Consider the following 13,424-nt stretch of genomic DNA (forward strand, 5'->3'; position numbering starts at 1 on the left):
AAAGACTGATTTTATTTTTCTTTCATCGGATATGTTGTTGCTTGTTTGACATTCATGTTGTTAAATCTTTGTTAAAAAATGTTATTGCTTGAATGTTTCTTATCTCCTCTCCCCTTTTGCCATTGTGTCTTTATGGGACAGAAATACAAATGGCGAACTCACACAGTTTAAAAGACTGGTTTTATTTTTCTTTCATCAGATTAAATGATGAATCATCCCATCCATAGATGTCTAGAGTCTAATTATTCCAACGAAAACACAATGCAGGGAAGTGTGAATTGGCCTTTAGTCGGCATTTGCACTGCGAGGCCTAATCCACCGATTCAATATTTTAACATACAGTATATCTAATTTTTACATTCACTTAAGAAATAGACAAATTTGTTTACAGTACATTAATACCCCAACATGTACACATGTACTGTACTTCCTCCATGATACACATATGTGAATTTCTTTGCACTCACTGGCCTTACCTCAACACCAAGTGATGATTACAGACCAAACCTATCCTGTATGTTGCATAACAATGATTAAAAATCTTGAATCAAGAAGATAATCAGGTGCGAGTGTTTAAATATAGGTCAGATGGCCAAATATCAGATAAGAATGAGATTTAGAACATTTGAAAATGGCCCAAATCAAATGGGAAAAAATAATCTAATGTGTTGATGTTTACAGAAAAGTGGACTTGTCTCACCAAAACCTAATGTATTCCTTCAGTAGGCCACACGAGTTGCATAGACTACTTTTCAGATATGTTTGTGTCCTTTTTGAAGCTTGAAAATTGAATCACTATCCACTGCCATTGTATTAAAAAGAAGGGCCATGATATTCTTCAAAATGTTTCTTTTTTTTGTGTTTGCAGACTAAAAAGTCAAACTGGTGGATGCATGAGAGATAATGATGATGACATTTTTATTCCAGTTACTCCAGGGGTTCTATAATAAGTTCATGGTTCACTACAAAATCAAAGTCCACTGTCTCTGGTCATCTGACAATAAATAAAGATTCAGTTCTGTGAAACCTCAATAGGACTTGAAAGTTACTGCAGTTGCAGGTATGCAACTGACTCAATTGTTGAAAAGAGGTGCATCTGTTACTCTCAAACAACATTTCCAGACATTTAAAGGCTGTATTCAAAAAAACACTTCCTCAAGAGGGGAACCTCTAGAGTAGTTTGGAATGATCTTTTTATGTTTACATCCACAAGCACATGAATGGTAACTTCCATTACCACTCAGCTTTGATAGAAGCAGATAAAAGACAAAAAAAGAATGCAAAAATATGACTGTGTTTGAGGTCCGGCACAGAGCTCAGACTAAAGGATTGTATAGGAGCACCTCAAAGCTCTGAGGGCCAGAGGTTCTGCTGGAACGAATAAGAAACAACAGTTCACCTAACCCATCACTGTGACTAATGACCCAGGTTACCCCCATCCCCCTATCCCCTCATCCCAACCTTCATATCAGCTCCTATGACATTTAAAGTAGTAAATGCCAGTTGCTGCTGGTGAGGATGGAAGGAGATATAATGGAAGCAAGGAGGCAGCACTGCTGATTCAATCATAACAGGTAATAAAACCCCTCATCACAGGATGCTAACAGCATAGGAGCTCAGCCATGCCAAATGAGACCCGGAGTGGTCACAAGAACAAACAATCTAGTCTACTAGAACATACAGTCAATTAATAATCTACATTAAGACGAGTAAAGGAAGCCTTCCAGAGTGGCAACCTGTACACTTAGACAGAGCCATGATACCTGTGGCTTTTCAAAAACCTCCAAATTGGGAAGCTCAGATAGAGCTTCTCCATCTTGGAAGCTTGCGCTACCATTTCTCCTCCCCTCTCCCATCCCTGATTCCATGTCGCTCTACATTCCTTTCTACTAATGGAATAAATCATGGCGGCACGATAGTTTTAATGGCTTTTTAATGAGTCTAATGTTTTCTGTTTTAATGAACTTCTTACATCAGCTTTAATCATTTTGAAGGAATGAAAAATTATTGAAGAATGGCCTATATTAATTTAATTTACTGTTCAATCTGCCCAGCATTCTCCTTCGACTAGAAGAACAGAACAAGACGGGAAAGAGGGAAAGAAAATGGATGACAAAGGGATTTGTATGGTCTGATCTGCTGAGGCAAACAAGAATAATTTACGATGTAACATTAAAGGCTTGTTGTTTCTTCCTTATCACCAATTAAGTAGTTTTGTCGTGACCCAGTGATTTGGCTTAAAATCCCACAAAATAAAGTGTCTTTTAGAGCATCAATGCATTAATCAATGTAGACAACTGCTTATTCCTCTGGTATGAGCATGCCAATCACATTGAAAAACAATCGGGAATGGACTGACTGGGATGGAGCCCCGGATATGAATGGATATGATGCTGTCAACCACAGTAAAATTAAGATTGATTTAGATTCTGCACTAATACTTTAGGCAACAAACACCTGCCTATCTGCCATGCATTTCATTTAGGTGAGGGAAAACTAACTAATGCTTGTCATAACGTGTTGTAATTTGTATAATCCAATTTCACAAATTATATTCTTTTTTAATTTGCATCAAACATTAAGTGTATTTTCTGCAGTAGTTAAATCTTCCAGCTCCCAGTGCATCCATTTCTAAGTTGATGTATCCTCACAGATAAATATCTAAGCTGCTGATAAGTTTATTAGTTGAGTCCCAGAGCTACAAATGAGTGGGAAGGTGTAAGAAACTTTATAGTTGCTGAGATAAGGGGGCCAGGGTAGCTCAGCGAGTAAAAACGCTGACTACCACCCCTGGAGTTGCGAGTTAGAATCCAGGGCATGCTGAGTGACTCCAGCCAGGTCTCCTAAGCAACTAAATTGGTCCGGTTGCTAGAGAGGTTAGAGTCACATGGGGTAACCTCCTCGTGGTTGCTATAATGTATATCGCTCTCGGTGGGGTGCGTGGTGAGTTGTGCGTGGATGCTGCAGAGAATGGCGGGAATTCACGCCTCCACACGTGCTATGTCTCCACAGTAACACGCTCAACAAGCCACATGATAAGATGAGCGGATTGATGGTCTCGGACGAGGCGTGTCACTACACCACCACGAAGAGTTAGAGCACACTGGGAATTGGCCATTCCAAATTGGGGAGAAAAAGGGGAGAAAAAAAAAGAATTGCTGAGATACTGTTCCTGCTTTACCCTCATTATGCTTAAGTCTAAATAAGACCTAAATAAAGATCAAGGTGTCCAAGGAGCGAATGACTTAGTTCCAACAGTGCAAATAACACAGGGAGAAAGATTCAAGTCAGAAACCAACTCAGGAGTATATCTCCAACCACAACCAAATTTAATAAAATTTTAAACTTAAAATTAAACTTTTTACTGCCACTTCTCACCATGGTTGACTTTAAATAGAAACAATGGATTCCTTTGTAGCGTTCACACCTGGAACGAACATTCACACACAGTGAAAAGTGTTTTTTTATGGAGTGTGTAAATTCTTTATCTTTGCATGGTGACGAAATGCCCTGACCAGTGAAATAGGACTTTGCATCACATACATGAGCCTGCTGCAATTATCAAAACCAGTGCAACTGGTGGCGCACAGCTGTTTTGACCACCGACATTAAATGCTGAAGTAACTCGAGGAAGAAATCCTGAACCAGCAGTGAGAATATATATTTTAATTGTAGCTGGTTGAGAAATCTGCTTTCTTTTTTGGATAAGCTCAGGAGCAATAGTGTGCTTCTCTTTCGTATTGCGATTTCATGGTTGTTTTGCAAACTTAAGAAGTTCTTCTTCTCAACAGTTATGGGCAAAGGGCAGACCAGCTGAAAGGTGTGTTGCTTCACCTACCATACCAAGTTAATATTACTTGCCTATTGTAAAAACGATCTTGATATTTTATTGATTTAATAAAATCCACGATATCGATGATAAGCATTTTGAATAATTTTCAATATTTCAATTTTCAATATTTAGTGTTCTACATCAAGACAATCTGGTGCGTGCCATTAAAAATGCAAGCAGTTCGGCTTTCTCAGACTGTATGAAGTTGCTAACATTAGCTGCCTTGCTAATGATTAGGCTACACCAGGTCCAGGAATGAACCCAGGATTGATTCCATCTGGACCACAAGACATCATGATGTTGGTTGCACCCTCTCATTCTCTAGAGAGCACCCTGACAAAACAACAGTGCTGTGTACACCAGATCTGATCTTTCTGCACAGTATTCTTGAATATTTTTCTCTAGCACCAAACACGCTTCATTTATGCCCTGTCCACTCTGCAAGTGTTGCCTCTTTTCCACACACGTAAGTAGACATGAGGCGCCGCCGCCTCCAGATCGCCTTTAGACCATAATGTTTTTTCCTTCTTAATTTAGCATTATTAATCAGCATTTTACGAGCCTTTAGTAATAATTAAATGGATTTCTTTTCTAATTTTGTGAAATTTTAGCCTAGTCTTTCTCACATTAATGAAAATATAAAAATGGTCCATTCAGACTTTTACATTTTCGAAATTTCTCTCAACGGATACCCCTGAACCCCCATACAGTATCATTCCTCAGTCACAAGGGCTTCTATGCCCCCATACTTACTATCTGAATGTAAAAATGATATGCTGTCATCATGCTTCAAAATGAACAGATGATCTTTTAACATTCATATCCAACAGCACTCGATTTATAAACCACAAAATATTTTAATATTTTGGTAGAATATCCCTCAGATACCACTGCTTTGGCTGTCGCTGGGCCCCCAATGCAGTTTTTTATAGGCTATTTAGGATTTTTTTCTCCCTTTTTTCTTCTGCCAACTAGGAACACACACACACAATTTGAATGTATATCGTGATAAATATCGATATTGAATGATATGAAAAATAATATTGTGATATTATTTTTGGCCATAATGCCCCGGCCCTAAGGAAAGTGTTGACAGAAATCATTTGCCTCCCTTTTAATGTTAAAGGACCATTCGCAAGCTATTCGTTTAGCATTTTTGCATCACATCTGCAATGCAAAGGCCTTGAATGCAAAGGATTGAAATGTATATTTCAGTAAACTAGTGGGGACCTTTAATTTTTGCCATAGCTGCTTTATAGGGCATATAACTTCAAAGCTGTATTCATTAATCTTCAACACTCCTCATCTTTACACTATTGAATATTTAAAAGTTAAGTTATTTTCTCACTTGCATGATATACACATTACAATTAGCTTTTTCCTCCTCACAGGCAGTGCCACCGCATTATTTAAAATGTTAAAACTATTAAACAAATTTTGGGAAATTTAATCAGAATTCAATTAATCAAACTTAAGTATGATTGAAGTTGGCAACAAAAACTTAAGAGCTCAAAGCTGATTTGTACATTGTATGATAAAGTAAAGTGATTTCTTAGTTTTTTATTCTTAGTAGAGGCATTCAAGCTTTTGTTTCAGGGCTTTTCAGGCTTGTTTTTAGCTGTTTTGTAAATTGAAAGTTCAACTGAGAGGTAAATTTGATTTTTTTTTTAAACAAAGCCACCTGCATATATTTTGTTCTGTTTCCTCCTTTATCTATCATTATAATTTCTAAGTGTTTGCTGAAGGCCAACTGAAGGACATCCCAGCAACAGTGCACAAGTGCAAATGCCAATTTCAGCTGGAGGTTTTTATGGGACTTTTCTCTTCCCCTGTGGCCGGAATTGCTTTGTGTTACTTTAAATGTTTGTCCTTTATAGATGTGGCTGCAAGGTTCAGCTCCACTGGCCACATAAAACATCATTGCCCTACGTATTGGAAAAGCTGAGGGGTGTTTAATGACCCAATGTTGTATCTCTCCATGGCTACTGACCAGATGAATGTGCTTAACACAGGCGCACACACAAATACACATTCAAATACACAAACATTTACTGAAATATGAGCACAAACTCTAAAAATATCTGAACATTTGCTTAAAAACCACTCCGTTTGTGCTTTCGCAGAAGGGTTTAACGTTGTGTCACACATTTAGCCACCATGATTACAGTCTGTGCCGGTCAGTGCTCCCACTCAGAACGCACAATCTACATTCCCAAATGCATTCTCACAGATTCAAAAAATGGAGAAGTAGCCTTTTCTAAGAAGTTTCAAAAGATTGATTACTATGCAACAAACATTGCACTAACATGAAAAAAGAATAAATGAATATAGGGGGAAAATAAAAGAGAAGGAATATTTTGTTTCAGCTGAGCCATGGCGTGACAGACATGCGGTACATTTATCAGCTTGTGTTTACACTTATAGGACTGGACAATTTCCATCTCAAAGCACAGATGTAAGGATTAGGAATACCTCATTTCAAACATGAAATGTATGTATTAGAACAGTAATCAGTATACCAGTATAATCAAACAATAGATAATAGATTTCAAGGGATAGTTCACTGAAAAATGAAATTAATGTCATAATTTACTAACCCTCAGGTTGTTCCAAACCCATATGACTTGCTTTTTTTCTGTGCAACACAAAAGGACATATTCAGTAGAATTACAGCCTCAGTCACCATTCACTTTCCTTGTATTGAGAAAAAAAAGATGCAATTAAAGTAAACGGTGACTAAGATTAACATACTGCCTAACGTCTCCTTTTGTATTGCCTGCATGGAAAAAAGCAAGTAATTCAGATTTGGAACAACATGGGGGTGAGTAAATGAAGAAAGCATTTTGCTATATCTTACTAGAATAAGGGCTTTTTTGCACCCACCAAGCAACCATTTAGAACACCCTACCAATGTCCTAGCAACCAATCAAAACATCTTAGCAACTGTATAGTTATATCCTAGCATTGTGGCCATTAGCCGTACTCAGTTTTTGTTTAGGAAAAATCTGTTTAATTTATATAAAAATCAAATTATTTATGTTTTCTTATTTTCACTCATTTTTGCATTCACTCCATGCAGCATTGGCCCTGGGAGATTCAATGCATGAATTAATGAGTGCACAAAATAGTGAGCAACAATACTTACAATATTATGGTACGATTGAGTTTCAGTGAATGAATAAGAGAGTGAGTGATGGAATGAGTGAGCAAGCAAGTTACTGAACGAGTGAAGAAGAGAGGTTGCTAATTCTGTCAACTGCTAGGGTGAGTATTGCATTTGTGATTGGAAAGATGGAACTGCGGAGGGTTATTTAGAGGGCTGCCAAAGCCTGTCAATCCACTTGGTTGTTCAATTACACTTCTCACCTGCATCACCCTCCAAAACAGCTCGTTTTTTTAAATCAGGAATGTCGCTGAAATACAATTTCACTTTATGTGTCACTCCACCTGCCCTTGTTCGGACTGTAGCCATGTTGTGGAGCAGAAGTGACTGTAACAAAGTGAGACAGAAATGGCAAATACATTGTCTATAGTCCTATTCAGTCCATTCAAACCATCTTGTAGACAACGAGTATTCCTCTGACTGTGTATTTGTTATCAGACTTCATGCAGTAATAACAGAAAAGAGAAAACCAAGACTGACTGCCCTTACAAGTTGCTTGCTCTAAAAAATATATCCAGAAGGCATGTTTCAGACAAGAATGTTCCGAAACATGTCTGATTCACAAGCAAATTGTTCTTTTCAGTCTTGTTCTTTTGGTTATTTGCAATAATTTTGTTGAAATGATTCACAAAGAATTAGTTAATCCCTATTCAGAGAAGAAATTAAACGGTTTTGGGGGTAAAACAATACAGTAAGTGATATGTTTGAGTGATGACTCATCGAGTGAATCATTTTGATTTAAATTATCTTTCTGAATGATGCAAATTGCTCAAAAGAATCAGCCACCCAACTCTTGCTTATAAGGATAAGGGAGAAGAAAGACACTTCAATGGAGAGTGTGGGAGACAGGAAGGAAGAGAGAGAGATTTAAGTCAACGGCTAACCAGACCTAATCAGAAAGGAGTTGAAAACATCCAGAATGTCAGAGAGACAGATTAATCATTGTAAGATGGCCTGAAGGCATGGACATCTCTTGCTTATTCCCCCAGTTCCCTCGACCAGCAACATCTAAGCCATGCACTGCCCTGAGCTTCGCACCAGGGGCCAGAGATATCTGTCACCCCTGACAGGACAGACAGCACCTACATAGATGGATGCTGTAGTAAGCATGTCATATATAACTGCAGTGTGACATTAAAGGTAATGAGGCAGACAACCGGTCAGCTAGGTTAAAGGGTACATCCGTGACTTGCCCTTCAACCCCAAAGCAAAGCAGGTTGAATAATCATGCATTGCCTTTGTCATTCTATACAAAGGTATCATACATAAAAGATGATTTGTTCTCAGTCATTAGATGGCTCTACTAAAGCTCAGCCATGTCAAGTTTACATATTTCCACAATAGCCTTAACCGTTGGCTTGTCTGAACGAGTATTTTGTCTTAAAGAAAACCTAAAGGCTGATTTAGCATAATGTCCATGTGGCAGCGGGGGCGTGGTCAAGCGCCCGTCCGGGAGAGAGAAGCGGTAAGGGCGCTCACACCTGGGCCAAATTATGTCTAACACCTGTGTCTAATTGCAGTAGCGTGAGGAGAGCGGCATAAAAAGCAGAAAACGGAGAGCCTCGAGAAGGAGAGCCCGACACCAAGCCAAGAGAAACTAATTGTTGTGATAATATTGTGAAAGTAAAAAAGATTAAAAGAAGCCTTACCTTTGACGCTGTTTCCTGTCCCTTCCTTAGTGGAAAGTGTTACAGTCCACTACACTCCAATCAGTCAGTTAATGGCATACTCGTAGAGGATATGTTCTTATTGTAGGAAATTACAGAATGCAACAATTCTACGAAGAATGACTGTCTGAACACATGGGTACTTCCTAAGCTATAAAACAGAGAAATTCAGACATTGGTGCCAAGGTGGCTACACACTCTTAATGCACCCCCACCTCCAGATGTGGATCAAATGTAGTTTTGTGTGAGCAATGCAAACCATCTTTCTTCTCTGGCTTGTGTAAATCAAATACACCATAACCAAATGACCTTTACATGACTGGTACTGCCATTTCAACCAGCTGCTGAAGGAATTCCTCCATGATTGCCATGGAAACCATGGAATGCCAGAACTAAGATCTCCTTTGTTTCTTTAATAGGACCAATTTATTACACATAAAAGTATATACCAAATGACTATCACGACACTATCATGTCCTAACCATCACATGCTAAAAACTCAATATCTAAGACAGAGCTTGAACAGACTCACTGGGAATGACCCTTTGAACCCATGGACACAAAACTGATGCTTTTCTCATCTCGCCAAATGCACAAAATGTACTTTCTCTGTGTTTTTCTTATAATGCCTATACATACAGTGCATTCAGAAAGTATTCAGACCCCTTCATGTTTTTCCACACTTTGATATGTTGCAACCTTATGCTAAAATGCTTTAAATTATTTATTTTTTCACATCAATTTACACTCCATACCCCATAATGACAAAGCAAAAACAAGAGTTTTTACAACTTAGCAAATTTATTAAAAAATAAAAAACGTATATATCACATTGACATAAGTATTCAGACCCTGAACTCAGTACTTAGTTGCAGCAAATTTGGCAGCGATTACAGCCTCGATTCTTTTTGGGTATGACGCAACAAGTATTGCACACCTGGATTTGGGAATTTTCTGCCATTCTTCACTGCAGATCCTCTTAAGCTCTTTTAGGTTGAATGGGGACCATCGGTGGACAGCCATTTTCAGGTCTCTCTAAAGATGTTAGATTGGGTTCAAGTCCGGGCTTTGGCTGGGCCACTCAAGGACATTCACAGACTTGTACCTAAGCCACTCTTATGTTGTCTTGGCTGAGTGCTAAGGGTCATTGACATGTTAGAAGGTGAACCTTCAGCCCAGTCTGAGGTCCTGAGCATTCTGGACCAGGTTTTCATTAAGGATATATCTGTATTTTGCTGTGTTCAGCTTTCCTTTAACCCTGACCAGTCCCTGCTGCTGAAAAACACCCCGACAGCATGATGCTACAAGCCCCATGCTTCACTGTTGGGATGGTATTGCACAGGTGATGAGCAGTGTCTTCCAGACATGATGCTTGGAATTGAGGCCAAACAGTTCAATCTTCATTTCATCAAAATCAAATTAATCAAATCAAATATCTTTATTGTCACTCAACCATCTACATAAGTGTAACAGTGGGTGAAAGTCTTGGGTGCAGTTCCAGGCAACATAGTAGTATGACAATTACAATAAACATCTGATTTACACATAACACCGTTTACACATCTAGATTATACACATTAGGTTATACACCTAATAATATAAAAAAATATACAGTATTCACAAAATAAGTATTGAAGAGAATCTATAGAATCAGACCAGAGAATCTTGTTTCCCCTTCTGTTACTCACTCGACGTTGAGTCGATGTAGTGACACTAGGGTTCCCTCTTGGGAGCCCCAATCTCCTCTGATCTTTGAGAAAAGGCCAATGAGAATTGGCGAGGGGAATTTGCATGCCACTCCCCCGGAAATACGGGTTTAAAAGGAGCTGGCTCGCAACCACTCATTCAGATGTTTTCTTCGGAGCCGAGAGGTTATGTGTCAGCAAGCTGAATTCCACTGCCGGTACATTCAACTCGAAAGAAGCATATGCTGTTGGATATATGGCGCATTCCAGCGGCTTTCTCTCCTTACGCACGACCAGTGCAGAGTACGCTATTGGGTGCTTCGACAGTGCTAAAAGAGTGTATATTCCTTTTAAAGAGTATATTTTCTCTATATCAACACATTGATGTGAACGTCTCTGTGTAATTCCTGGATGTGGTCGGTATCTCTCCGCCTCCGATGGCTATGGGCGCTGCCTCAAGTGTCTGGGCCGTAATCACACCAAGGCAGTATTTGCGGATGGTTCGTGTTTTCATTGCTGGCTGGCTGGTGCTGGAGGTGATTTGGGGATTCCAATGGGCACGGCCCCACCGGGTAAATTACCGCAGACCTCCCATTTCCAGGGACGCTCGTTTACCCCTGTTGAGTTCCGAAATGAGTCCAGCTCATGAGTCCTTTTGGAGCTTGCGAGCAGGATGAGTTCTCGTTCACAGCATCGGAGAGCGCACTGGCGATTTCAGACGCCAAGGACTCGACTGGGCTGCCAACTTTGGGTCTGCCCGACCAGTCTGAGGCCAACGCAGAGCTTCCCGGTTCATCCGTTCTAACTACCCTCGATGGCGGGGCGGCCCACGGGTACACAGAGATCCCTCAGGCGGTTAAGGTGCACCTGTGCCCACAAAACGCTGCCACCTGGCGGGATCATCAGGCACTCCCGCCCAGGGCTTGTAGGACTACGTTGTCTCTGGCGACCAAAGCCTACAGTGCCGCTGGACAGGCCTCCTCCGCTTTGCATGCCATGGCCCTCCTGCAAGTCCAACAGGCCAAGGCACTACATTATCTGCACGTGGGTAGTCCTGATCTCGATGTTATGCAGGAGCTGCACTCGGCAACCAACTTCACCCTCTGGGCGGCAAAGGTCACGGCGCGAGCACTCGGGCAGGCGATGTCCACTTTGGTGGTCCAGGAGCTGCACCTGTGGCTGAATCTGGTTAAATGAGGGATGCCAACAAAGTTCGCTTTCTCAACGCGCCCTTCTCCCAGAACGGCCTATTTGGCGACACCGTCGAGGACTTTGCCCAGCAGTTCTCGGTGGTGATGAATCAGATGGAGGCGATACAGCATTTCTTGCCCAACGCGGCTCAAGATCCCATACCCCATCTTCTCTCCGAGGGCGTCCCCCTGCAGCGGCAAAGATCCAGGCGGCTCCACCACAGCCTGAGTCCACAGCTGGCTGGGTGTATCGCTTGCGTATAGCGCCTTTCCCCTCCATGAGGCGAAGATGTGCGCTTCTTCACCCATGCGATTTCACGAACCTGTGAGCCCTGGATACCCTTCCTCCCTAGCCCTGTAGCTCGCAAATTCAGCGAGTTTGCAGCTAGAGCCTGTGCTAATAACTTGTGCTAATATGCCCTGTACTGGGGTGGGTGCTACACAAGTACCGGTTATTCCTGTAACCCCCTGTGATGCATTATTTGCAGTACGGCCTCCCTGTCGGCAGACCTGTGTCTCCCTTGGACAGAGCTCTCTCTGCCCCTGTCACTGTGTTTGTAGAGCTCCTCCCCTTTGAGGCAGGACCTACCACCACGCCTCTTCCATGTGAAGCTGGTGAGCCCACATGACGTATTTGCCACATGTTAAACTCCCCTTCTGGCAGGATGTGGTCTCCATGGTGTCTTTTCCCCCTGAAGGAATTGGAAAGGAAAAGAATAACTTCCCGGCATGAATAATAGCATTAGATGGCCCCAGCCGAAAGTTACCAGGGTAAGAGCTATATTTCTGCTGCATAAGCGCCACTTATTGTCAGAGAGCGAATTAGCATTTTCATTCAGCCCGTCTGCCATTTTTGTTAGATCAATGTGAAAATCTGACCGCAATTTTACACAGCATACATGCAGTGTTATACATTTTAACTGGTTAATTCAAAAAATCGAAACTATTCAGCTAATAAGGTATATAGAAGTATTCACAGTATTTTTAAGTGACCACGATAAAAATACTCTGCATGTTCATTAACGCAAATTACAATATAGATAGATAGATGTATATAAGTTCATCTTTTCAGAGCTAAATTAAATATTTATTTAAAAAATGTACTTCTATTTATTTTAGTACTGTGGCTTGACTCTACTTGACTTTAAACTCATCAGGACTCGACTTGACTTGCTTGATTTGTCTGCACTGCACTTGAGACTTGATAGTTAAGACTTGAGACTTTCTTGTGACTTGAACATGTGTGATTGCTCCCACCTCTGTCAGTTAGTGGATGAATTGTCAACCTTCCTGACCAGTCCCTATTTAATCCATTTTAATAAAAAAATAACACAGTTGGTCATTGCTTTTGCACTTGAATGTGAGAACATAGTTTTTTGCATCTACCTCAATGAGGACAGACAACATAAATGCGCACAAGTGCAAAATAACTCTCTCCCTTTCACTGTCTCTTCCTCAGTTTCCCTCCTTCTAGCTTGTGCAAACACGATTATACACACACTTATTTGCAGTGCTGAATTTGGCAAAGGGGTAGAAGGGTTACCATCTGTTAGAATGAGCCGTATACAATACAAGATTTAGTTTTTAATAGCTGACTATAGCGAAGAGACAGGCCCCCTTCACACCAGTTGGCAGCATCTGATGTGAAGAAGGTAAAAAAAAAAATGAAAATGTTAGGCAATCAACCATCTGGAAGACTCTGCCAAATATTCAAACAATTTTGAGACAAAGAGGAGAATTGGCAGACTGCTTCCAAGAGGGCTCAATTTAGTTTGAAAAATTATGCTCATATCTAATGGGGAGGGATGCAGGCAGGGAGAGGAAGAGTGGTACACATTGCATCCAATCAGAGTCATTGGCGAACACTACATCTAAACAGTCGAACAA

This window comes from Xyrauchen texanus, chromosome 19, assembly GCF_025860055.1.
Source record: "Xyrauchen texanus isolate HMW12.3.18 chromosome 19, RBS_HiC_50CHRs, whole genome shotgun sequence".
NCBI classification, from domain to species: Eukaryota; Metazoa; Chordata; class Actinopteri; order Cypriniformes; family Catostomidae; genus Xyrauchen; species Xyrauchen texanus.